Here is a 27,632-nt window from a genome sequence, read left to right as displayed (position 1 = left end):
TGACAAGACCTGAAAATGGTTGTCGAGCAATCCAGGTGTGGAAAGCTCTTAGAGACTTATCCAAAAAGACTCACAGCTGTAATCACTGCCTAAGGTAGTTCTACAAAGTATTGACTCAGGGGTGTGAATACTTAAAGTATGTAAATGAGATATTTCTAGATGTAATTTTCAATTAATTTGCTAACATTTCTAAAAACATATCTTAATTTTGTAATTATGGGGCATTGTGTGAAGATGGGTGAGAAAAATATATACGTGTAATTAGTTTTGAATTCAGGCTGTAACACAACAAAATGTTAAATAAGTCAATGGTATGAATACTTTCTGAAGGTACATGTGACATGTGACACAAATATCAATTTTCACAAAGTTTGCTGCTTCAGTGTCTTTAGATATTTTTGTCAGATGTTACTATAGAATACTGAAGTATAATTACAAACATGTCAAAGGCTTTCATTGACAATTACATGAAGTTGATGCAAAGAGTAAATATTTGCAGTGATGACCCTTCTTTTTCAAGACCTCTGCAATCTGCCCTGGCATGCTGTCATTAACTTCTGGGCCACATCCTGACTGATGGCAGCCCATTCTTGCATAATCAATGCTTGGAGTTTGTCAGAATATGTGGGTTTTTGTTTGTCCACCCGCCCCGTTCTCAATGGGATTAAGCTCTGGGGAGTTTCCTGGCCATGGACCCAAAATATCAATGTTTTGTTCCCCGAGCCACTTAGTTATCACTTTTGCCTTATGGCAAGGTGCTCCATCATGCTGGAAAAGGCATTGTTCATCACCAAACTGTTCCTGGATAGTTGGGAGAAGTTGCTCTCGGAGGATGTGTTGGAACCATTCTTTATTCATGGCTGTGTTCTTAGAAAAATTTGTGAGTGAACCCACTCCCTTGGCTAAGAAGCAACCCCACACATGAATGGTCTCAGGATGCTTTAATGTTGGCATGACACAGGACTGATGGTAGCGCTCACCTTGTCTTCTCCAGACAAGCTTTTTTCCAGATGCCCCAAACAATCGAAAAGGCAATTCATCAGAGAAAATCACTTTACCCCAGTCCTCAGCAGTCCAATCCCTGTACCTTTTGCAGAATATCAGTCTGTCCCTGATGTTTTTCCTGGAGAGAAGTGGCTTCTTTGCTGCCCTTCTTGACACCAGGACATCCTCCAAAAGTCTTCGCCTCACTGTGCGTGCAGATGCACTCACACCTGCCTGCTGCCATTCCTGAACAAGCTCTGTACTAGTGGTGCCCCGATCCCGCAGCTGAATCAACATTAGGAGACGGTCCTGGCGCTTGCTGGACTTTCTTGCCCTGAAGCTTTCTTCACAACAATCGAACCGCTCTCCTTGAAGTTCTTGAAGATCCGATAAATGGTTGATTTCGGTACAATCTTACTGGCAACAATATCCTTGCCTGTGAAGCCCTTTTTGTTTAAAGCAATGATGATGGCACGTGTTTCCTTGCAGGCAACCATGGTTGACAGAGGAAGAACAACGATTCCAAGCACCACCCTCCTTTTGAAGCTTCCAGTCTGTTATTCGAACTCAATCAGCATGACAGAGTGATCTCCAGCCCTGGCCTCGTCAACTCTCACACCTGTGTTAACGAGAAAATCACTGGCATGATGTCAGTTGGTCATTTTGTAGCAGGGCTGAAATGCAGTGGAAATAGTTTTGGGGGATTCAGTTAATTTGCATGGCAAAGAGGGATTTTTCAATTAATTGCAATTCATCTGGTCACTCTTCATAACATTCTGGAGTATATACAAATTGCAATCATACAAACTGAGGCAGCAGACTTTGTGAAAATTAATATTTGTGTCATTCTCACATCTTTTGGCCACGACTGTACACATTGTAGGCTACACATGGGTTATTGTAGGTGATTTCTACACTGGCAATTTTAGAGGCTTAATCTGTGTCTGGGAATTTGGCCCTTAATGAGCATGTACCCCAGACACCAGTTGTGGGGTCAATACCAAGTGCATTTGACTGCTTGGTATATTGCTTGTCATGGTGTTTACCCAGTAATTTATGTGAACTGATGTGCATGTATAATCTAATCATTTTCATAGTGTTTACCCAGTAATTTATGTGAACTGATGTATATGTATAATCTAATTGTCAGATGTGTGCGTAATGGTAGCGAAGTCAGGTGCAGGAAAGCAGAGATTTGGGAACAGGCGCACACTTTATTTAGGCAAAAGTGTAAAACGCGCAAAACAGTCACAAGAATTATGTTAAACAATAAACATCTTTGTGAAAAAAACACGGACAAAAACAAGCCAATCTGGCGCGTCAACAATACACACGTAAAACAAATAATCTTACACAAAGACATGATGGGGAACAGAGGAATAAATACATGTAGATTGGGGAATGAAAACCAGGTGTGCAGGGAACAAGACAAAACAAATGGATACATGAAAAATGGAGCGGCGATGGCTAGAAAGCCTGTGATGTCGACCACTGAACGCCGCCGGAACAAGGAGAGGAGCCGACTTCAGCGGAAGTCGTGACACTAATCCTTTTCATAGTGTTTACCCAGTAATTTATGTCAACTGATGTACATGCATAATCTAGTACTTTTCATAGTGTTTACCCAGTAATTTATGAGAACTAATCTACATGTATAATCTAATCATTTTCTGTACAGTGAGTTTTTTGTCCTTCATGTGATTGAATCAAATTCTGTTCTTTACATCCTTACTGAAAAAAGCAAAATAAAGGTTTAGAATTAAATAAATACACTCCAGGCTGTAGTGATGTTGACATACAATCATTTACCATACAGTAAGAATCTTTGTGGACTCCATTTAATCACATCTGTTACAATTCCATGTTGTACAATCACAAATGATAATGAGGAAGGTACACAAGGGCATGAAGTAATGACAAACAACAGAGCATATCCCATATGCTGCCAAAACACCTCCTATGTTCTCATTCTAGTAGCCTATGCACTCACTCAATTCCTGGGTATATTATGAGAAAACCATCACTAAAATACTAAACAGGGGTTGACTAACCAGGTTTCTTCCATGTTGATCATGTTCAGCATCATGTAGGAGAAGTGGAATTTTGACAGCATCAATTTAATTGGCAATGACAAAGGCCATTGTTGTGTTTCCTAGAAACAGCCGAAGTTGTCTGACTTGCTGTCAGTGCATATGTACCTTCCCCGACTTTACTTGTCGATTTCAGTCTACAGTCGGCTACTTTCGGCATTCCACTCCAAAACACCCATTGTGTAGGCTACATTTAAGCAATAAGGCACAAGGAGGTGTGGTATATGGCCAATATACCACGGCTAAGGGCCAATATAGCACGACACAACGCGGAGTGCCTGTATACAGCCCTTAGCCGTGGTATATTGGCCATATACCACAAACCTTTGAGGTGCCTTATTGTTATTATAAACTGGTTACCAACGTAATTAGAGCAGTAAAAATAAATGTTTTGTCTTGCCCGTGGTATACAGTCTGATATAACATGGCTGTCAGCCAATCAGCATTCAGTGCTCGAAGCACCCAGTTTATAATTAAAGAAATCCTCTTCCCACTGGGTGTCACAGTATAACTTTAGACCGTCCCCTCGCCCATACCCGGGCGTGAACCTCTGCACACATCAACAACCGTCACCCACGAAGCATCGTTACCCATCGCTCCACAAAAGCCACGGCCCTTGCAGAGCAAGGGGAACCAATACTTCAAGGTCTCAGAGCAAGTGACGTCACCGATTGAATCACTATTTAGCGCGCACCACCGCTAACTAGCTAGCTATTTCACATCCGTTACATGGGCAAAAACAGGTAGAATCTACATAGTTTCCACATCGTTTAAACAGAACAATTCAACGTCATCAACGTAAAGGAATTTTGTAATTTTCCCACCCAATGTTTAGCCTAAATCCAATGACATGGTAAAATTAGTTGTTTATTTCAAATTGAATGCATGTTAGTTGACAACTCAGACAAATTTAAATCAAAACTAGACGTCGAACTGACGTCTGTGCCCAGTGGGTTTAAAAAAAAATGCAAATATATGTAATTGGAATTACTCAGTAGAGTCTGCAAAACTTAAAATCGTATCATGTGCTGACCAATGGGTTTAATACAGAGTGCTGTTGACTCCTTGATCCACCCACTCCATTTATTGCAATGCACTATTTCATTTTATTTATTTAACTAGGCAAGTCAGTTAAGAACAAATTCTTATTTACAATGACGGCCTACCCCGGCCAAACCCTAACCACACTGGGCCAATTGTGCACCACCCTATGGGACTCCCAATCACGGCCAGTTGTGATACACCCTGGAATCGAACCACGGTCTGTGGTGACGCCTCTTGGACAGCTGAAGCCACTCGGGAGCCCACTGCGCTGTATGAACTACATATTGGCTTATAGAGAATATTTTTTAATATTAGCTGAGGTAAAAGTGGGGTTGGGATTACTCAGTAGGGTCTGTTGAATCTATATATGGTGCTATTTCTAGTATTCCCAACTCCACTTTAACCTCGGCACATAGAATATTTTTTTCTCTACAGCCCAATATTGGGAACATACCAGTTTGAAATTTTTTCGATAGTGGTCTTAACATAATTTTTTTTAAAGCATATTTTTAATTACTTCCATAAATTCCTTGTTGCATTTACTTATAAGCACAACACAAATGGACATCGAATGTAAAATGTTTTTTGTGAGTTATTCACATAGCAATGTTTTAAAATGTGGGCTTTTATTTTTAATGATTCGTCATTATCATGCAAAGTGGCGTTTTCGTTTGTGCTGCTGGCAGAATACTAGTGGAATGCGAATCTCTATTTTTCGGGAGCTGCCACAGCCATCGGGGTTTGAGCTGAGAACCTGGATCCTTCCTCGCTGAAACACTGCCCTACCTGTCGAATTTAAGGCAGGGATGTGTTTTTACCAGTAAAAGAAACTGCTTCAAAATATTTTGTATTTTACCTAGACTACATTTCACAATATAGGCTCACATCTGGATTCGTCACTGCACAGGCTGAATACGACAGACATATCATGATGAAATTTGCCTAATGCTCGTCAGACGGTTTCCTCTCTCACTTTGATACATTCATTGTAGCTTAGAGTGGAAACTAATTTACATTCCGACAACGTGAGTACATAGAGGCAAACACATAGCCTATCGTTAGATGCATACGACAAATTAAATTAGAATATCTTTTTTGGGGGGGGGGGGGGAGACAGCACAGATTGGTGATGGCTTTCGAGGTTTAGAAGCTGGCGAAATCAGATTTACAAGGTAAGGCTTTCAAGAATACTGCTTGAATTACATTTTCATTAGACTATTCATTAGGATGTGTTGGGGTTGAATGAAAAGCCTAGATTTGTGAAAGAATTACGAGATGTTGGGGATATAGTCTATTTCCGTTTAATGCATCGGTTTGGTGGTCCCCAATGTAGGATATCTCGTTTCTTTGTATCTTGTTCTCAGCTCTCAGTTTTAAACAGGGTGTTGTTCAATTTCTGAACTGCCCCATCGATCTGCCAGTGTTGCTAAGATACAGCAGTGCCATGAAGGATGGAGGGCAAGTGTTCGGGTGAGGGGTTGTAGGGACACTGCAATTAACAGTAATAACCTATGATGCGTGCATCTCAAATGGTTCCTGACTGGTAGGCAACAATGTTTTAGGTCAAGCGTGGAGGCTCCGGCTTGGTTACTTTGTTGCACCAGGAATTGGAAAAGTTTATGGGCACGTGACATATTAGGCCTACACGTTTGTATTGTCCATTTCAAATTCACTTCTTCATTTAGAATCATGCATGTGAGCTTCAAGTTTCATTTTTTTATGTCATGTGCACAAGTACAGTGAAATGCATTTTTGCAAGCTCTAAACCCAACAATGCAGGAATCAATATCAAGTTTGCACTAAGAAATAACATAAGGCAGAACAACAACACACAAGAAATACAAATAATAGCATATTTGCAATGTGCAGGAATACTGGAGTGATTTACATATGTATAGGGGTAAGATGACTAGGCATCAGGATGTATGATTAACAGAGTAGAAGAAGCATAAATTAAGATTGTATGTGAGTGTGTGTGTGCATGTGTGTTGAGCATGTTATGTGTGTTGGAGTGTGGTGAGGCCTGTCAGTGTGCATGATTTTAAAAATCAAATACAGTTAGTCTAGTCATTTTGTTAGTTATGTAGCAGTCTTGCTGCTTGGGGATATAGATGTCCTGGATGGCAGGGAGCTCGGCCCAAGTGATGTCCTGGATGGCACGGAGCTCGGCCACAGTGATATCCTGGATGGCACGGAGCTCGGCCCCAGTGATATCCTGGATGGCACAGAGCTCGGCCCCAGTGATATCCTGGATGGCACAGAGCCCCAGTGATCCTGGATCCTGGATGATGTCCTGGATGGCACAGAGCTCGGCCTCAGTGATATCCTGGATGGCACGGAGCTCGGCCTCAGTGATGTCCTGGATGGCACGGAGCTCTGCCCCAGTGATATCCTGGATGGCACAGAGCTCTGCCCCAGTGATATCCTGGATGGCACAGAGCTCGGCCTCAGTGATATCCTGGATGGCACAGAGCTCGGCCTCAGTGATATCCTGGATGGCACGGAGCTCGGCCTCAGTGATGTCCTGGATGGCATGGAGCTCTGCCCCAGTGATATCCTGGATGGCACAGAGCTCGGCCTCAGTGATATCCTGGATGTAGCCCCGTCGATGTGGATGGGGGCGTTCTCTATTTAATGTTCTGCTATTTAATGTTTCAATGTGGTTGTGGTATCCATACCAGTTATTATTATAGGTCAATAAGATGTTTTGTTATTAAGTTATTGACAGTTATGTGTTAAGTTCCTATTTGTGGCCAATTTCAAAGTTTCAAAAGAACGTTGGTGTGGAGACGACTCTCAAATTGTACCTTCTCAGATAAGTGATCATAATGTAGAACTAATAGATTAATGTGTTGATATATGCACATGATAGCATACTATATGGGTATTCATCACTATTTCTTGCCAATTGAAAATATGGGTTTTTCATGCTAGCAGTCAATACAGTGGCAGCATAACTTGTTTTTAGAAACGTTAGCAAATGTATTGAAAATGAAATACAGAAGTATCTCCTTTACACACCCCTGAGTCAATACTTTGTAGAAGCAGCTTTGGCAGTCATTACAGCTTTGAGTCTTTCTGGGTAAGTCTCTAAGAGCTCCCACACCTGGATTGTGCATCATTTGCCCAATTATTATTTTCAATATTCTTCAAGCTCAGTCAAATTTTTTGTTGGTCATTGCTAGACAACCATTTTCAGGTTTTTGCCATAGATTTCACTCAAAACTGTAACTTGGCCACTCAGGATCATTCACTGTCTCTTCTTGGTATGCAACTCTAGTATATTTGCTTACCATATTTTCATACAGGCTTTCTTCCTCTCCGACAACTGAGTTAGGAAAGACATCTATATCGTTGTAGTGACTGGGTGTATTGATACACCATCCAAAGTTAAATGTATAACTTCACCATTCTCAAAGGGATATTCAATGTCTGTTTTACCAATATGTGCCCTTTGTGAGGCATTGGAAAACCTCCCTGGTCTTTGTGGTTGAATCTGTGTTTGAAATTCACTGCTTGACTGAGGGACTTTACAGATAATTCTATGTGTGGGGTACAGATGAGGTAGTAATTTAAAAAATAATGTTTAACACTGTTATTGCACACAGAGGCAGTCCATGCAGCTAATTATGTTACTTGTTAAGCACATATTTACTCCTGAACTGATTTAGGCTTGCCATAACAAAGGGGGTTGAATACTTATTGACATTTTAGCATTTAATTTTTAATTCATTAGTAAAAATAACATCTTTGAAAACGTTATTCCACTTTGACATTATGGGGTATTGTGTGTAGACCAGTAACATATACTCTCAATTTAAAAATTCAGACTGTAACATAACAAAATGTCGAAAAAGTCGAGGGGTGTGACATTTATCTCAGGTGGGCTTAAAGGGTACAGTAGCACAAAAAGCATCCTCTCTATACAGAATGTAAATGGTAATAAATAAATATTGTTCAATATTGTCAATACTAACTTTGCATAATATTGTAGTCTATAGTGTATATTTATACCCCAACCATTAGTTTCCAAATAAACTTTGCAAAAAAAGAAACGTCCTCTCACTGTCAACTGCGTTCATCTTCAGCAAACTTAACATGTGTAAATATTTAAATATCTTCCACCAAGGCACCTGCAAGTTCCCGGACTTTTCTGGGGGGAATGGCCCCAGCCCTCACCCTCCGATCCAACAGGTCCCAGACTTGCTCAATGGGATTGAGATCCGGGCTCTTCGCTGGCCATGGCAGAACACTGGCATTCCTGTCTTGCAGGAAATCACTCACAGAATGAGCAGTATGGCTGGTGGCATTGTCATGCTGGAGGGTCATGTCAAGATGAGCCTGCAGGAAGGGTACCACATGAGGGAGGAAGATGTCTTCCCTGTAACGCACAGCGTTGAGATTGCCTGCAATGACAACAAGCTCAGTTCGATGATGTTGTGACACACCGCCACAGACCATGACAGACCCTCCACCTGCAAATCGATCCCGTTTTAGAGGACAGGCCTCTGCTTTAGAGGACAGGCCTCTGCTTTAGAGGACAGGCCTCTGCTTTAGAGTACAGGCCTCTGCTTTAGAGTACAGGCCTCTGCTTTAGAGTACAGGCCTCTGACATGATCATGTCAATCGGTGCCAAATGTTAGCCAGTTTTTCCATTGTCCTGTTAATAACTATGTAACTGTGATATATTTTACAAATTATTGTAGTTCAGTGAAGAAAGAATACTAAAGTCTTTATTATGACTCTGCTTTAGAGTACAGGCCTCTGCTTTAGAGTACAGGCCTCTGCTTTAGAGGACAGGCCTCGGTGTAACGCATCATTCCTTCCACAATAAACCAGAATCCGACCATCGTCCCTGGTGAGACAAAACCTCGACTCGTCAGTGAAGAGCACTTTTTGCCAGTCCTGTCTGGTCCAGCGACGTTGGGTTTGTGCCCATAAGCGAAATTGTTGCCGGTGATGTCTAGTGAGGACCTGCCTTACAACAGGCCTACAAGCCCTCAGTCCAGCCTCTCTCAGCCTATTGCGGACAGTCTGAGCACTGATGGAGGGATTGTGCATTCCTGGTGTAACTCGGTCAGTTGTTGTTACCATCCTGTACCTGTCCCGCAGGTGTGATGCTCGGATGTACTGATCCTGTGCAGGTGTTATTACACGTGGTCTGCCACTGCGAGGACGATCAGCTGTCCGTCCTGTCTCCCTGTAGTGCTGTCTTAGGCGTCTCACAGTACGGACATTGCAATTTATTGTCCTGGCCACATCTACAGTCCTCATGCCTCCTTGCAGCATGCCCAAGGCACGTTCACGCAGATGAACAGGGACCCTGGGAATCTTTCTTTTTGTGTTTTTCAGAGTCGGTAAAAAGGCCTCTTTAGTGTCCTCTAAGTTTTCATAACTGTGACCTTAATTGCCTACCGTCTGAAAGCTGTTAGTGTCTTAACGACCGTTCCACAGGTGCATGTTCATTAATTGTTTATGGTTCATTGAACAAGCATGGGAAACAGTGTTTAAACCCTTTACAATGAAGATCTATGAAGTTATTTGGATTTTTACTAATTATCTTTGAAAGACAGGGTCCTGAAAAAGGGACGTTTCTTTTTTTTGCTGAGTTTATTTTATGAGTAGACTTTCCTATTCTGTATTTTTCACCATAAATCACTGTTGTTACAATTAGGCCCAGTATGCTCCTTTTAGGCCCAGTATGCTCCTTTTAGGCCCAGTATGCTCCTATTAAGCCCAGTATGCTCCTATGAGGCCCAGTATGCTCCTATTAGGCCCAGTATGCTCCTATTAGGCCCAGTATGCTCCTTTTAGTTCCAGTATGCTCCTATTAGGCCCAGTATGCTCCTATTAAGCCTAGTTTGTATTGAAACACATGGGGATAGGGTGTTGATATCCCTAATATTCAATAAACCTGAGCATAAATGTTTTTTCTTCAGATTTAAATAGATTAAAATACCATGCATCTATTTATGGTGCCTTTGCCAAGATTAATTAATTGTTGTCTTTATGTAGTGTTGTGGTGTCTCTCTTGTCGTGATGTGTGTTTTGTCCTATATTTTGTATTTAAATTGTATTTTTAATCCCATCCCCCGTCCTTCAGGAGGCATTTTGCCTTTTGGTAGGCTGTCATTGTAATTAAGAATTTGTTCTTAACTGACCTGCCTCGTTAAATTAAGGTTCAATAAAAATATAAAAATGAAGAACAATTAAAAGCCTCTGTACTCTCTCTAAGACGTTTGATGCAGGGAGAGAAGAATAAGATCAGCATGAAGGATATCAGGGATAAAAGACCTACAAGTAGTGGAGCAAAATGGAAACAAGGGACAAGAAGATGACTATTGGATGCAGTTAAGGCCGTGCCATTGTCATATTGTTGTCCCTAATTCATCCAGGTGTTTCTATTTTTTGGTTCACCATATGTACCTTTGTCGTACAACAGTAGAGAGGGAGACTAGAAACTGTCTTCAGACAGGCTTTAGGAAGACCAGTTGAACTAATTCATAAGAATAGCAGTGCAGCAAATGTGAATCAGCTTTCAGATAATTTATTGAAAGTTGGGTGTGTTATGGTTTTTGTTGCATGGCTTCTTATCCACAGAGGGCCATTGAGGGTTCAGGTTTGTGTTCTAACCAAGCAATAGCACACCTGATTCAACTAATGGAAGTCTATGATTAGTTGATTAGTTTAATCAAGTGTGTACTGGTTAGCAAGAACAAAACCCTGAGCCCAAATTGATCTTGGCGGATACGATTAACACACCCCCTGTTACGAATGCTTCTTCCATGATGAATAGTAAGGATCAATTGATTTTAATATGTTTAGGGGAGATGATTATGATTTAAGCTTACATAAGACATGCCTGTTTGTACTTTTTTAACATTTGGAAATGAATTAAAATGGATTATTGAAGAGGTGGGCTTTAGGAACCCCCATGGGCTTAAAGGGATCATTCACTACCCATTTAGCCCAGACTGGACTTTTCACGTTTGATCAAATATTTTTATCTCACAGGAAAGAAATGGTGTAAGCAAAGTCATAAGACTTCACATGAGAGATTAATATGTTTTATGAAAATGAGGTCTGTATACGTTAGAAATGTCTAAATAGGTGCACTTACCCTACCGGCAGCCCTAATTGCACATAGCCTTAATAGCCATAGGTGTTGTGGCAGATGAAGTATAGCTTAGTGAATTGGATTTCCACTTAACACTCTAGGAATGTATGTATAGCCTAAACATTCCGTGAGGAGCTTTGAAATACAAATCCCTGTCGCAAAATTCGTCGAATGTCAGAGCGTAGGCTCACGGGCATCCGGCTCAATGGTCCAGATTGTGTCAATCATTGGCTATTTGCCATACCCTGTTTACTACATTTGTTATTGTCACTGTTTCATTTCAGTAGTTTTTTAACTCACTCAAATAATGTTTACATCAAATAACAGTTACGTTGTAATTAGCACACACACATAATTAAAAAACATAGTTTCAGTAAGCTGTGTGTAGGAATGTGTTATTGAGATGTGAATCATTGTTGATTTTATCGAACATGCATCTTCTTCAGCCTAATTAATTATGGGGCCGACAGAATTTAGGAGTCATTCAGCCCATGGTTTGTTGGAATAGATAAGAGACTAAATGAGTCAGTTCGAGCCTGTGCTCATTGACCCATATGGTGCTGAGGTCTCGGCTCAAATTCAATATCCAGTTCTGGGACTACTACATAGCATTCAGCTAACTTACCATAAAGGACTACTAACTGTGCAACCATGTATAAACCTTATTTGACAAGCACCAAAATGACAATCACACAATTTAATCATACTGTAACTATTTGTTGTTTAGCTTTATTTAACTAGGCAAGTCAGTTAAGAACAAATTCTTATTTTCAATGATGGCCTTGGAACAGTGGGTTAACTGCCTGTTCAGGGGCAGAATGACAGATTTGTACCTTGTCAGCTTGGGGGTTTGAACTTGCAACCTTCTGGTTACTAGTCCAACGCTCTAACCACTAGGCTAACCTGCCACCCCTTGGGATTTATAAATTACACTGAACAAACATATAAACGTAACATGTAAACTGTTGGTCCCATGTTCCATGAGCTGAAATAAAAGATCCCAGAAATGTTCCATACGCACAAAAATATTATTTCTCTCAAATGTTATGCACAAATTTGTTTACCTCCCTGTTAGTGAACATTTCTCCTTTGGTGAGATAACCCATCCACCTGACAGGTGTGGCATATCAAGAAGCTGATTAAACAGCATGATCATTACACAGGTGCACCTTGTGCTGGGGATAAATAAAGGCCACTCTAAAATGTGCACTCTTGTAACACAACGCAATGCCACAGATGCCTCAGGTTTTGAGGGAGTGTGCAATTGGCATGCAGACTGCAGGAATGTCCACCAGAGCTGTTGCCAGAGAATTTAATGTTAATTATCTACCATAAGCCGCATCCAACATTGCTTTAGAGAATTTGGCAGTATGTCCAATCGGCCTCACAACCGCAGACCACGTGTATGGCGTCGTGTGGGCAAGCGGTTTGCTGATATCAACATTGTGAACAGAGTGCCCCATGGTGGCGGTGGGGTTATGGTATGGGCAGGCATAAGCTATGGACAACAAATACAATTGCATTTTATCGATGGTAATTTGAATGCACAGAGATACTGTGATGAGATCCTGAGGCCCATTGTCGTGCCATTCATCCGCCTCCATCACCTCATGTTTCAGCATGATAATGCACAGCCCGTGTCGCAAGGATCTGTACATAATTCCTAGAAGCTGAAATATTGAGCATGTTTGGGATGCTCTGGATCAAAATGTATGACAGCGTGTTCCAGTTCTGGCTAATATCCGGCAACTTTCGACCAGCCATTGAAGAGGAGTGGGACAACATTTCACAGGCCGCAGTCAACAGCCATGATCAACTCTATGAGAAAGAGATGTGTCACACTGCATGAGGCAAATGGTGGTCACACCAGATACTGACTGGCTTTCTGATCCACACCCCTACCTTTATTTTAAGGCCAATCTGTATTCCCTGTCATGTGAAATCCATAGCTTAAGGTCTAATGAATTTATTTCAATTGAATGATTTCCTTAAAATAACTGTAACTCAGTAAAATCTTTGAAATTGTTGCATGTTATGTTTTTATATTTTTGTGCAGTATATATATTAACTAATATTTAGCTCACTATAATAAACCCCTTTACAATCCCCTTAAATTGTACCTTAATTAAAGTGCTACCTCACTGGTTGAATCAACATTTCCACGTCATGTGGAAACGTTGATTCATGTGATGACGTTGAATGAACATGGAAAACTGAATTGCATTTTTAAAAAATCATCAAAGTAAGGGAATTTCATATTTTTTTCACCCAAATTTGAACCTAAATCAATATGACATGGTGAATTTTGGGGAGGATTTCACGTTAGTTGACAACTCGACCAAATGTAAATCAAAACTAGACGTTGAACTGACGCCTGGGCCCAGTGGGACAGGATTTTCTGTTGCACCGTTGAGGATTTTAAAAAACATTTTTGTACATGTAGACTTATATAGTCCACTCTGAAGTATTTTCCAATTGAGCTCAACAACATTCATCAATTTGATCTTTTACTAGGTTAATAATATGCTACCCAGGGAATTGAAAGTGCCAGCAGAAGTCCTATAGACACAGCTGTAACTAGGTTACTCACTTCTGAGGCCATACAGAGTGCTGTTAAAACGTGTCCGGTGAGAGTTCTAAGTAGGTTACTGTACGGAGCATCCTCCATCACAACCTAAAATAGGTTATTCACACAATGATTCAATTGCGAAGTAACCTACTGTAACATCTTTGTGCACAAGGACCTCTGTAAGTGTGCTGTAAATAGGCAGGTTGTCATGCAGACTGATGTCCAATAGAGAGGCAGATATGTTGACGTGGCTCATTGAGACAACATGTAGTGCAAGGCAATCCGGGTTGCATAGCTATCTGTAACAACACGTAGTTGGACTAGGACATCCCTCCTTATTCCACTTTAGGAAACCCCTTTTTGAAGCAGAAAGTGGCAAACTTGATTTTTTTTATACCCATGCCCGTCTTTAAAAAACATAATGCTTCCAATGTGTGTGTGTGTGTGTGTGTGTGTGTGTGTGTGTGTGTGTGTGTGTGTGTGTGTGTGTGTGTGTGTGTGTGTGTGTGTGTGTGTGTGTGTGTGTGTGTGTGTGTGTGTGTGTGTGTGTGTGTGTGTGTGTGTTTTCACGCTCAGCTACTGCCGTAATGGTCTCTGGATTCCTAACAGATGGGATAGTCTCCTTGCAGAGACAGCCATCACATCAGCTTACAGAAAATGTGATGGCTTTGTGCAGTCAGGCTTTTGATCCTGTCAGTAACAAGTTTGTCCTCACCTGGGAAATGTGATGTGTTCTCAAGCCTGGCAGGAGTAGAGATGCTTCATGCATCTAATATCCCATTTCTCCCACACACACACCTTTTATTTACAGGGGAACTTCAGACCTTGATATCCTATCCACCCCATCTTGTAGCCTACCACTGTTTTCCTTTTCATTGGGTAATTGTACATGTTTAGTCTCTTGGGTTTTACAATATTCATTGCATTTGCATATACCTCCCGTTTTAGGCTAATCCAGTAAAACTGAGCTTTTTTTCAGGTAGGCCATGCTCATAACATGCCCACTGTATCCTAAGTGGTAGTGAGTGAGCCAGCTAGGGGTTAACTGTGTCAGACCAGCCCAGACTAGCTGAGGCTGTGTTCCAGGACTCTGTCAACCCTGCTTTCCACTGGATGGATGGGCTCTGCGGCGGGCCCTGGCAACGGGCCCCAGACCTGGGAGTCTGTGAGAACCTTCAATGGTCACAAACTGGCAGGAAGAGAGGCAGAGGGAGAGAGCAATGAAGGAGCAATATTAGATTGCTGTATTGAGTAATGAAGACAGAAAGGAATTGAATATGGCAAAGGGACAGAATGTGACACAGTGAAATGATTGAGAAATGTGATATGGAGTGAGGATCGACAATGAGAAGGTTGAGAGAGAGAGAGAGAGAGAGAGAGAGAGAGAGAGAGAGAGAGAGAGAGAGAGAGAGAGAGAGAGAGAGAGAGAGAGAGAGTTAGGAGGGACGATGTGGGAGGAGGGACAGGACAGCAAGGGAGGGAGGGGTATTTGACCTTTAAGAGCCCTCTGTGTGAAGCCTCAATTTATTCTCTATTCATCCTCTATTCAGCTGTGCTTTATTGCCACGCATTTGTTTCTGCAATTTTGTCAAGGCCAGCTAAAAATATCACAACCCTAATTCAACAACAATGAAATACCAAGGATCCTTAACAATGGAACGTCTGCGTTGCATTATTGCTCATCGAGCACCCGCAGTCACCATTGGTTGAATTTGATAAAATTATGATAATACGTGGAGAATCTGGAAATTAAGTAGGTAATTTTACATTGTTGGTATTTAATAAAGTGAGTCAGTACACTGGCTATCTGGTGGTATCCATTGTCCTGCTAAGTGGCCTCTCCTCTGACAGTAGCCAGGCTGCATTACAGTGTTATGGCCTTGAACAGAGCAGGGAGCTGAGCTGACTCACACACTCAGCAGTAGCTGGTCAGTCCTCAGAGAACAGACCTCCAAGCTAGGACTTATTGAACAGTAAGCACTGTGGAGGGAAGAGGAGAGGACATCAGGGCTACAGGGAACATTTATAGAGTTTAAAAATCTGAAGTCTAAAGTCAGTTTTAAGTGGTATGAAATATAGCATATCCATGATAAAACAGCTAATTATGAAATATGCCTACTGTGCCATATTCCACAAATAAGAACTCATGTATACACAGACAAATTATATTTCTTCTCGCTATCTCACATACTGTCTCATCTACTTTGTATTATCTGAGCACTGTTACTGCTTCATACAGTTGAGCTGGTGGTTTGTGATAGAGGACAGCAGTATTCTGACAGCAGAGGGTCTCTGAATCAGCACGGAGGCTCCGTAACAATGCCATAGCGAGGGTCATACAAAAACCTAAGAGACAGCACAATACTACTCTGGAGCTCTCACTGTGGCTATGTCTGTCACTGTGGCTAGGTCTGTCACCGTGGCTAGGTCTGTCACTGTGGCTAGGTCTGTCACTGTGGCTAGGTCTGTCACTGTGGCTAGGTCTGTCACCGTGACTAGGTCCGTCACTGTGGCTAGGTCTGTCACTGTGGCTAGGTCTGTCACTGTGGCTAGGTCTGTCACCGTGTCTAGGTCTGTCACCGTGGCTAGGTCTGTCACCGTGGCTAGGTCTGTCACTGTGGCTAGGTCTGTCACTGTGGCTAGCTCTGTCACCGTGGCTAGGTCTGTCACCGTGGCTAGGTCTGTCACTGTGGCTAGGTCTGTCACTGTGGCTAGCTCTGTCACTGTGGCTAGGTCTGTCACCGTGGCTAGGTCTGTCACTGTGGCTAGGTCTGTCACCGTGGCTAGGTCTGTCACCGTGGCTAGGTCTGTCACTGTGGCTAGGTCTGTCACCGTGACTAGGTCCGTCACTGTGGCTAGGTCTGTCATTGTGGCTAAGTCTGTCACTGTGGCTAGGTCTGTCACTGTGGCTAGGTCTGTCACTGTGGCTAGGTCCGTCCCCGTGGCTAGGTCCGTCACTGTGGCTAGGTCCGTCACTGTGGCTAGGTCCGTCACTGTGGCTAGGTCTGTCATTGTGGCTAGGTCTGTCACTGTGGCTAGGTCTGTCACTGTGGCTAGGTCCGTCCCCGTGGCTAGGTCCGTCACTGTGGCTAGGTCTGTCACTGTGGCTAGGTCCGTCACTGTGGCTAGGTCTGTCATTGTGGCTAAGTCTGTCACTGTGGCTAGGTCTGTCACTGTGGCTAGGTCTGTCACTGTGGCTAGGTCTGTCACCGTGACTAGGTCTGTCACTGTGGCTAGGTCTGTCACTGTGGCTAGGTCTGTCACCGTGACTAGATCTGTCACCGTGGCTAGGTCTGTCACCGTGGCTAGGTCTGTCACCGTGGCTAGGTCTGTCACCGTGGCTAGGTCTGTCACCGTGGCTAGGTCCGTCACCGTGGCTAGGTCCGTCACCGTGGCTAGGTCCGTCACCGTGCCTAGGTCCGTCACCGTGGCTAGGTCCGTCACCGTGGCTAGGTCCGTCCCCGTGGCTAGGTCCGTCACCGTGGCTAGGTCTGTCACCGTGGCTAGGTCTGTCACTGTGGCTAGGTCTGTCACAGGTCTGTCACTGTGGCTAGGTCTGTCACTGTGGCTAGGTCTGTCACTGTGGCTAGGTCCGTCACTGTGGCTAGGTCCGTCACCGTGGCTAGGTGCGTCACCGTGGCTAGGTCCGTCACCGTGGCTAGGCCCGTCACCGTGGCTAGGTCTGTCACCGTGGCTAGGTCTGTCACTGTGTCTAGGTCTGTCACCGTGTCTAGGTCTGTCACCGTGTCTAGGTCTGTCACTGTGGCTAGGTCTGTCACCGTGGCTAGGTCTGTCACTGTGGCTAGGTCTGTCACCGTGTCTAGGTCTGTCACCGTGGCTAGGTCTGTCACTGTGGCTAGGTCTGTCACTGTGGCTAGGTCTGTCACTGTGGCTAGGTCTGTCATTCTCTTGCCTATTCCTTTTGGATTAATAAACTTTGTAAGACTGCAACCATTTGCCTCCTTTGTCTGCATCTGGGCCTCGCCTTGTGTCATGATACAACGTCTACTGTTGAAGTATTTTTTTCATCACTTCTTTTTGCTACAATGCCATGGCAGCCAGCTGTGAGTCAATGTTTCCAGGGCAACAGAGGCACCTCACACCCCCAGATCCCCACAACCCCATGTACCAAATCAGGACAGAGATGGAACAAAGAGTCTTACTTTGTGTGTGTGCGCATACACTATGTGGGTTAACGGAAGAGACGACTGAGGGTGCGGTCACTCGCAGACTTGACATGCACCATGACCGCTTGCATCATACAGGAGCAGTGAGTGAGACCAGAGCCAAGCCTGTGGTTGTTGCTTGTGTTGTATCTTCCTGTCACATGAAGATAGATATAGCGTATCTCTCTACAGGTAGCAATCACTCAAGTCTCAATCCTCTCTCCTGAATCTCCCTCCAACTTCAACGCTCCTTTCAATCTCTCTCCCTCTCCTTCTCTCTTTCTTGATCTTTTTGATGTCCCTGTTCTCAAGGATCCTTAAGTAGGCTTCACAGCTTTAAGGAACAAATGCAATGCTTGCTGGTGAATATGTAATCTAAGATATATATTTTTTCTAATTGTGAACAATGCAAGGCATGCATTATTGGAGCTTTTAGCACTACGCCCACATGGAGTGACAGTGCCTATAATTGAATCTGAAGCTGAGGCAGCAGTACCCAGCAGCCTGCCATAGCCACCTGTTTAGTTCAGTGGAGCTAGGCTGTTCCACTGCCAGTGTGTACTTTACTGATCTCTTCTTCCTGAGTATTAGTGTGTGCTGTATTGTTTTGGGAAGCATTTTGGTAAGCCCAGGCTGGCCCACTTGTAAACTATGAAGTGTTTGTTGCTCATAAGTCCTTTCTGTCTCTTAGTCTTTCTGTAAATTTGATTCAGTGAGCGTTACACACATCTCTGCTGACCGCACAAAGAAGCTGTCCAGTCTATTATTCTGGTAGTCATGGAAACCTGGAGTCTCCTCTTTGGTGAAAGCCATAGTGCCATGTTAACAGAGAACAGAGTACAGACACTGATACACCTTTTACCAATAGCTCAAACATTGTAATTACAACAGGTGTTACTGCACAACCATATGTCTATGTAAGGGGGTAAATCCATTTGAAATCAATCACTATTTGACAGCATCCCGTTTGATTTAAACAAAACCTGCCATACATGTTTGCCCATGGAAGAAGTGGTCCGAAAGTTGACCCATTTGTCATACCCCGCCATACCATGAGACATGCATGTCATCATCACTGGAAAATATAAAAGGTTGAGTTTGATGTCATTTAAACACTTACAAACAGGGTTGTCAAGCTGTTGTTGTCATGTTTTGTCATTTATTATCTTGTCTTGTCCCTGTGCTTCCCATTCTATTCGTTTCCCTCTGCTGGTCTTATTAGGTTCTTTCCCTCTTTCTATCCCTCTCTCTCCCCCTCCCTCTCTCACTCTCTCGCTCTCTCTTCTCTCTATCGTTCCGTTCCTGCTCCCAGCTGTTCCTATTCCCCTAATCAATCATTTAGTCTTCCCACACCTGTTCCCGATCCTTTCCCCTGATTAGAGTCCCTATTTCTTCCTTTGTGTTCCGTTCCTGTCCTGTCGGTTCCTTGTCTAGAATTCACCGTGCTGTGTTTGTGTATCGCCCTGTCGTGTCGTGTTTTCCTCAGATGCTGCGTGGTGAGCAGGTGTCTGAGTCTGTCTGGTTCAAGTGCCTTCCCGAGGCAACCTGCTGTTCACCTGCTGTTCAAGATCGAGTCTCCAGTTTGTCCTCGTCATTTCGAGTGAAAGTTGTGTTTTTTGTTTGTATTTACTTTACTGGATTAAAGACTCTGTTTTCGCCAAGTCGCTTTTGGGTCCTCTTTCACCTGCATGACAGAAGGAACCGACCAAGGAATGGACCCAGCGACTTCAGACGCTCGTTACACTGCCGTCGAGATCCAAGGAGCCATGCTCGGCAGACACGAGCAGGAATTGTCTGCTGCTCGCCATGCCGTGGAGAACCTGGCCGCTCAGGTTTCCGACCTCTCTGGACAGTTCCAGAGTCTACGTCTCGTGCCACCTGTTACTTCCTGGCCTGCCGAGCCTCCAGAACCTAGGGTTAATAACCCACCTTGCTACTCCGGGCAGCCCACTGAGTGCCGCTCCTTTCTCACGCAGTGTGAGATTGTGTTCTCTCTCCAACCCAACACATACTCTAGAGAGAGAGCTCGGGTTGCTTACGTCATTTCACTCCTTACTGGCCGGGCTCGAGAATGGGGCACAGCTATCTGGGAGGCAAGGGCTGATTGCTCTAACAAGTTCCAGAACTTTAAAGAGGAGATGATTCAGGTTTTTGACCGTTCAGTTTTTGGTAGGGAGGCTTCTAGGGCCCTGGCTTCCTTATGCCAAGGTGAACGGTCCATAACGGATTATTCTATTGAGTTTCGCACTCTTGCTGCCTCTAGTGAGTGGAACGAGCCGGCGCTGCTCGCTCGTTTTCTGGAGGGACTCCACGCAGTGGTTAAGGATGAGATTCTCTCCCGGGAGGTTCCTTCAGATGTGGACTCTTTGATTGCTCTCGCCATCCGCATAGAACGACGGGTAGATCTTCGTCACCGGGCTCGTGGAAGAGAGCTCGCATCAACGGTGTTTCCCTGCTCCGCATCGCAACCATCTCCCTCCTCTGGCTCAGAGTCTGAGCCCATGCAGCTGGGAGGGATTCGCATCTCGACTAAGGAGAGGGAACGGAGGATCACCAACCGCCTGTGCCTCTATTGCGGAGTTGCTGGACATTTTGTTAATTCATGTCCAGTAAAAGCCAGAGCTCATCTGTAAGCGGAGGGCTACAGGTGAGCGCAACTACTCAAGTCTCTCCATCAAGATCCTGTACTACTTTGTCGGTCCATCTACGCTGGACCGGTTCGGGTGCTACATGTAGTGCCTTGATAGACTCTGGGGCTGAGGGTTGTTTCATGGACGAAGCATGGGTTCGGAAACATGACATTCCTTTCAGAGAGTTAGAGAAGCCTACGCCCATGTTCGCCTTAGATGGTAGTCATCTTCCCAGTATCAGATTTGAGACACTACCTTTAACCCTCACAGTATCTGGTAACCACAGTGAGACTATTTCTTTTTTGATTTTTCGTTCACCGTTTACACCTGTTGTTTTGGGTCATCCCTGGCTAGTATGTCATAATCCTTCTATTAATTGGTCTAGTAATTCTATCCTATCCTGGAACGTTTCTTGTCATGTGAAGTGTTTAATGTCTGCCATCCCTCCCGTTTCTTCTGTCCCTACTTCTCAGGAGGAACCTGGCGATTTGACAGGAGTGCCGGAGGAATATCATGATCTGCGCACGGTCTTCAGTCGGTCCCGAGCCAACTCCCTTCCTCCTCACCGGTCGTATGATTGTAGTATTGATCTCCTTCCGGGGACCACTCCTCCTCGGGGTAGACTATACTCTCTGTCGGCTCCCGAACGTAAGGCTCTCGAGGATTATTTGTCTGTGTCTCTTGACGCCGGTACCATAGTGCCTTCTTCCTCTCCGGCCGGGGCGGGGTTCTTTTTGTTAAGAAGAAGGACGGTACTCTGCGCCCCTGCGTGGATTATCGAGGGCTGAATGACATAACGGTTAAGAATCGTTATCCGCTTCCCCTTATGTCATCAGCCTTCGAGATTCTGCAGGGAGCCAGGTGCTTTACTAAGTTGGACCTTCGTAACGCTTACCATCTCGTGCGCATCAGAGAGGGGGACGAGTGGAAAACGGCGTTTAACACTCCGTTAGGGCATTTTGAGTACCGGGTTCTGCCGTTTGGTCTCGCCAATGCGCCAGCTGTTTTTCAGGCATTAGTTAATGATGTTCTGAGAGACATGCTGAACATCTTTGTTTTTGTCTATCTTGACGATATCCTGATTTTTTCTCCGTCACTCGAGATTCATGTTCAGCACGTTCGACGTGTTCTACAGCGCCTTTTAGAGAATTGTCTCTACGTAAAGTCTGAGAAGTGCTCTTTTCATGTCTCCTCCGTTACTTTTCTCGGTTCCGTTATTTCCGCTGAAGGCATTCAGATGGATTCCGCTAAGGTCCAAGCTGTCAGTGATTGGCCCGTTCCAAGGTCACGTGTCGAGTTGCAGCGCTTTTTAGGTTTCGCTAATTTCTATCGGCGTTTCATTCGTAATTTCGGTCAAGTTGCTGCCCCTCTCACAGCTCTTACTTCTGTCAAGACGTGTTTTAAGTGGTCCGGTTCCGCCCAGGGAGCTTTTGATCTTCTAAAAGAACGTTTTACGTCCGCTCCTATCCTCGTTACTCCTGACGTCACTAGACAATTCATTGTCGAGGTTGACGCTTCAGAGGTAGGCGTGGGAGACATTCTATCCCAGCGCTTCCAGTCTGACGATAAGGTTCATCCTTGCGCTTATTTTTCTCATCGCCTGTCGCCATCTGAGCGCAACTACGATGTGGGTAACCGTGAACTGCTCGCCATCCGCTTAGCCCTAGGCGAATGGCGACAGTGGTTGGAGGGGGCGACCGTTCCTTTTGTCGTTTGGACAGACCATAAGAACCTTGAGTACATCCGTTCTGCCAAACGACTTAATGCCCGTCAAGCTCGTTGGGCGTTGTTTTTCGCTCGTTTCGAGTTTGTGATTTCTTACCGTCCGGGTAGCAAGAACACCAAGCCTGATGCCTTATCCCGTCTGTTTAGTTCTTCTGTGGCTTCTACTGATCCCGAGGGGATTCTTCCTTATGGGCGTGTTGTCGGGTTAACAGTCTGGGGAATTGAAAGACAGGTTAAGCAAGCACTCACGCACACTGCGTCGCCGCGCGCTTGTCCTAGTAACCTCCTTTTCGTTCCTGTTTCCACTCGTCTGGCTGTTCTTCAGTGGGCTCACTCTGCCAAGTTAGCTGGTCATCCCGGTGTTCGAGGCACTCTTGCGTCTATTCGCCAGCGCTTTTGGTGGCCGACTCAGGAGCGTGACACGCGCCGTTTCGTGGCTGCTTGTTCGGACTGCGCGCAGACTAAGTCGGGTAACTCTCCTCCTGCCGGTCGTCTCAGACCGCTCCCCATTCCTTCTCGACCATGGTCTCACATCGCCCTAGACTTCATTACCGGTCTGCCTTTGTCTGCGGGGAAGACTGTGATTCTTACGGTTGTCGATAGGTTCTCTAAGGCGGCACATTTCATTCCCCTCGCTAAACTTCCTTCCGCTAAGGAGACGGCACAAATCATTATCGAGAATGTATTCAGAATTCATGGCCTCCCGTTAGACGCCGTTTCAGACAGAGGCCCGCAATTCACGTCACAGTTTTGGAGGGAGTTCTGTCGTTTGATTGGTGCGTCCGTCAGTCTCTCTTCCGGGTTTCATCCCCAGTCTAACGGTCAAGCAGAGAGGGCCAATCAGACGATTGGTCGCATACTACGCAGCCTTTCTTTCAGAAACCCTGCGTCTTGGGCAGAACAGCTCCCTGGGCAGAATACGCTCACAATTCGCTTCCTTCGTCTGCTACCGGGTTATCTCCGTTTCAGAGTAGTCTGGGTTACCAGCCTCCTCTGTTCTCATCCCAGCTTGCCGAGTCCAGCGTTCCCTCCGCTCAAGCGTTTGTCCAACGTTGTGAGCGCACCTGGAGGAGGGTGAGGTCTGCACTTTGTCGTTACAGGGCACAGACTGTGAGAGCCGCCAATAAACGCAGGATTAAGAGTCCAAGGTATTGTTGCGGCCAGAGAGTGTGGCTTTCCACTCGCAACCTTCCTCTTACGACAGCTTCTCGTAAGTTGACTCCGCGGTTCATTGGTCCGTTCCGTGTCTCCCAGGTCGTCAATCCTGTCGCTGTGCGACTGCTTCTTCCGCGACATCTTCGTCGCGTCCATCCTGTCTTCCATGTCTCCTGTGTTAAGCCCTTTCTTCGCACCCCCGTTCGTCTTTCCTCCCCCTCCCGTCCTTGTCGAGAGCGCACCTATTTACAAGGTACATAAGATCATGGACATGCGTTCTCGGGACGGGGTCACCAATACTTAGTGGATTGGGAGGGTTACGGTCCTGAGGAGAGGAGTTGGGTTCCGTCTCGGGACGTGCTGGACCGTTCACTCATTGATGATTTCCTCCGTTGCCGCCAGGATTCCTCCTCGAGTGCGCCAGGAGGCGCTCGGTGAGTGGGGGGTACTGTCATGTTTTGTCATTTATTATCTTGTCTTGTCCCTGTGCTTCCCATTCTATTCGTTTCCCTCTGCTGGTCTTATTAGGTTCTTTCCCTCTTTCTATCCCTCTCTCTCCCCCTCCCTCTCTCACTCTCTCGCTCTCTCTTCTCTCTATCGTTCCGTTCCTGCTCCCAGCTGTTCCTATTCCCCTAATCAATCATTTAGTCTTCCCACACCTGTTCCCGATCCTTTCCCCTGATTAGAGTCCCTATTTCTTCCTTTGTGTTCCGTTCCTGTCCTGTCGGTTCCTTGTCTAGAATTCACCGTGCTGTGTTTGTGTATCGCCCTGTCGTGTCGTGTTTTCCTCAGATGCTGCGTGGTGAGCAGGTGTCTGAGTCTGTCTGGTTCAAGTGCCTTCCCGAGGCAACCTGCTGTTCACCTGCTGTTCAAGATCGAGTCTCCAGTTTGTCCTCGTCATTTCGAGTGAAAGTTGTGTTTTTTGTTTGTATTTACTTTACTGGATTAAAGACTCTGTTTTCGCCAAGTCGCTTTTGGGTCCTCTTTCACCTGCATGACAGTTGTAGAATTATTTTTTTAAACTTTAAACGTAAATGATCTAAAAACGCGTAGACTCTACTATACTGACGTGTTGTGTTGTGTTGTGCCGCCATCAGTTCAGACACAACGTACTCTGGAGTACAGGGTTGGTGTCAATTCAATCATAGAAATATAATTAATAGAATGGACCTATCCCTTCAGACCACTACAATTTAGTTGGTACACCATTCAAATTCAATTGACATTTTACTTATAATTACTACCAAAAAGATGGCTGCCGGTACACCCACTTTTGAATGTCAACTTAAACGGTCATGTCTATTCTATTATCTATATTTCTATGATTTCAATAGGTCTCCTATGGTCCTGTGTAGCTCAGTTGGTAGATCATGGTGCTTGCAACTCCAGGGTTGTGGGTTTGATTCCCACAGGGGACCAGTGTGAAAATGTATGCACTCACTACTGTAAGTCACTCTGGATAAAAGTGTCTGCTAAATGACTCAAATGTAAGCAAGTTGTGGGGGAAAATATGATTTTCACCAATTCATATACATTTTTTTGTGTTGCTTGTATCTAAACCAAATGAGATCATTTTAAAATTATACCCTTCAGTTGGGGTCTCTATAAGCTTGAATATGAGTTCCTAAACCTAGCATGAAAGTGCATCCTTGTAGCTGTGTGGGCTGATATAGTCAAATGTTTGCCTTGGGGTAAGTTGAGCCAATGGCAAGTTGAGCAAATAGATGTGTTTTCCTCCCAGATGTAATGCATGGCATTATCACTGGGATATAAGCTAACAACAAGGTCAACAATAAATAATAATAATAAAGTACTAAGTATTTGTTTGGTGTTAAGCTTGTGTTAAAGGACGCTTCAATTTTAAAGACAAAAAAGTGATTGTGATTGTGTTGAATTGTGTTTGGGAAATAAACTGTCATGTTTACATGAATTCTGATTATTTCCAAGGATACACAAAATCTTGAAATATATGTAGATATCTTTGCTAGAAAGAATACTTTTATTCCCTTGACGGGAGTGATGCTGAATGTAAAAAATGGCTCAATTGACCCTACTATGGAACATTTAGTTCAAATCAAAAAGGAATTGAATTCAAATGGATTTGCCCAAGAGCTTGTTGCTCTCTGTGAGCTCTGTGTTGTATTGTGGTTGCATAATTGCCAGCATATTATGGTCGAGTCACTGTGGAACATTATTTGGTGATTGTCTCTTTCTTTCTACATGTCATCTCTGGTCTTTGGCAGCAGAGTGCCTCAGACATACTGTAGAGACATTCTCTTTTCATCCATAAGCTCCTAGGAGAGGCCCAAAGATAGAAGCACATCCTCTGTTCTGTCCTCAGAGACAAGCCTGAGAATGAGAGGGAAATGAGGTGTTTGGGAGGAAAGAGGAAGTCAAAGAGCATGAGCAGTAGAGATGGAAAGCGGTTTTAGGCTGAAACAGGGGAATATGGGAGATGGAGAATCTGCTATACTGTGAGGACAAATTCTACTTCTGTTTTGTGTATTTGTGTATAAAGTACAGGGGAAAGAGTAAAGGCCGAGAGGGGCTCAGACGTGGCTTTCTTCACAGCAGACACAATACCTTGAACGACACAAAAGCTTTAAAATCAAATACTGTCATAAAGTCAAATACCAAGGTAAATGTCAGTATCTATATTCCTGGGAATCACCACAATGCCTGTGTGTTATAAATGCACTATTGATTCACACCCTCACTTATTTTATCTCCTCTCTCCAGGGGTCTACTGCTTCCTGAACAACAGGGTGTTGGTGTCTCAGGGGGACAGGGATCTGGAAACAAGTAGATAGGGAGCAGGAGATATAGGAGCTACAGGGGCCACGGTGTCTATCTGGTCCTCTGTTTCCCTGTGAGGCTGTCTTTGTGTCAGGGATCGAGAGGTGGACACACATACAGCCAAGGACTGGCTAACAGCAGGACTAAACCACTCTGAAGGGCACTGGAGGGCCACTGGGCAGAAGGTTGGCATCTGGCTGGAAGAGAGCGGGCACTGTGGTGGGCAGGCGACCGCAGCATCGAGATTACAGATTAGGCAGAACAGCAGGTCAGGGCACATTATCCTGACACAATCTGTACTTCCACCAACACCACACCGCAGAATTCAATTAAACCCTACTGCTCCTGCTACTGGCAGGAAGTGGTCCAGCCTCACACACATACACATATACACAAATAATCTCCACTGCTGGACAGCTACTGAGCCCCCTCGCTTCTCTGCTGTCCTGTTTGACGATCAGTGCCAGATGGAGTGATGGGATTTTTTTATTTTGATTGGTTTATCTTTTTTTCAATCCAGTCACTCATTGCCTCACGGTTCCTTGGAGATCATTAATTGGTAAGCTGTTTTAAGGTCACCATATCTACTTTTCTTAAGATTCTGGGTCAGTCCCCTTTGTTATTATGGTCAGAATGCTTTGATTACTTTCGGGGTTTTACTGTATTACTGTATTCTGAAAACCACTGGAATTTAGACAGAGAACCTGGACCCAGGGCATTAGAAGGGCTGGTAGATGCTCAGTCTGCCAACACAGGGACACACACCACTCACCGCCTCAATGAGAACTAGACTGCAGGGCTCCAGACCCTATGTTTCAGAGCTGAACCCAAGGTCCTGAGTAGCTCTGCTACTCTGAGATGACACTAATGCCTCAGTACCTGACTTTTACCATGGATATCACTGTAGGTGGATACGACTGCTAACCAAGGTTAACGGAGCGTGATAGGCTCTGACAGGTTCTCAGACTAACAGTGTACAATTTGTGTTGAGTTCGTCAGTTTTTATGTGCAGACACTCTGCTGGAGCTCCCATCCAGGACTTGAGCAGTGCTGTGTGTGGAAAGTCGGGGCTGGGTGGAAGGTGTGAAGAGCGGCAGCAACGTGTGGAGAGACAGAGAGTGAAGGGAGCAACACACAACTCTGGGAGAAACTGTTTAGTGTGAGACACTGGGAGACACACTGTGGTGCAGCGGCTCTCCCTCTCTCTGTTTGACGGACTGGAAGAGTGTTCTCTCTGAGCCAGCGTGAGCCAGCCTGCACGCTGAGTGGAGCTGAGGCCAGTAGGGTGGGGACAGTGGCAGGGAGCGGTGCATGGCAGTGGGGGGGCCGGGTGCCGTCTGTCACCCAGCACCGGGA

The 27,632-nt window shown here is 44.7% G+C and overlaps 1 long non-coding RNA gene across 2 annotated transcripts; it reads left to right on the top strand.

Annotated features, from left to right (window-relative positions):
- The first annotated feature begins 4,819 nt into the window (after positions 1 to 4,819).
- On the top strand, positions 4,820 to 27,632 carry LOC124037517. 2 transcript variants are annotated; one of them, XR_006839202.1, is made up of 4 exons: positions 4,820 to 5,143; positions 5,236 to 5,290; positions 25,999 to 26,118; positions 26,220 to 27,632. It is a non-coding gene; the product is annotated as an uncharacterized LOC124037517 (long non-coding RNA). The 2 variants fall into 2 exon arrangements; XR_006839203.1 differs by lacking the exon at positions 25,999 to 26,118.

Source organism: Oncorhynchus gorbuscha, linkage group LG01 (genome assembly GCF_021184085.1).
Source record: "Oncorhynchus gorbuscha isolate QuinsamMale2020 ecotype Even-year linkage group LG01, OgorEven_v1.0, whole genome shotgun sequence".
Classification (NCBI taxonomy): Eukaryota; Metazoa; Chordata; class Actinopteri; order Salmoniformes; family Salmonidae; genus Oncorhynchus; species Oncorhynchus gorbuscha.
The sequence above is the reverse complement of the archived record's forward strand: the minus strand, read 5'-3'. Positions and strand labels throughout refer to the sequence as shown.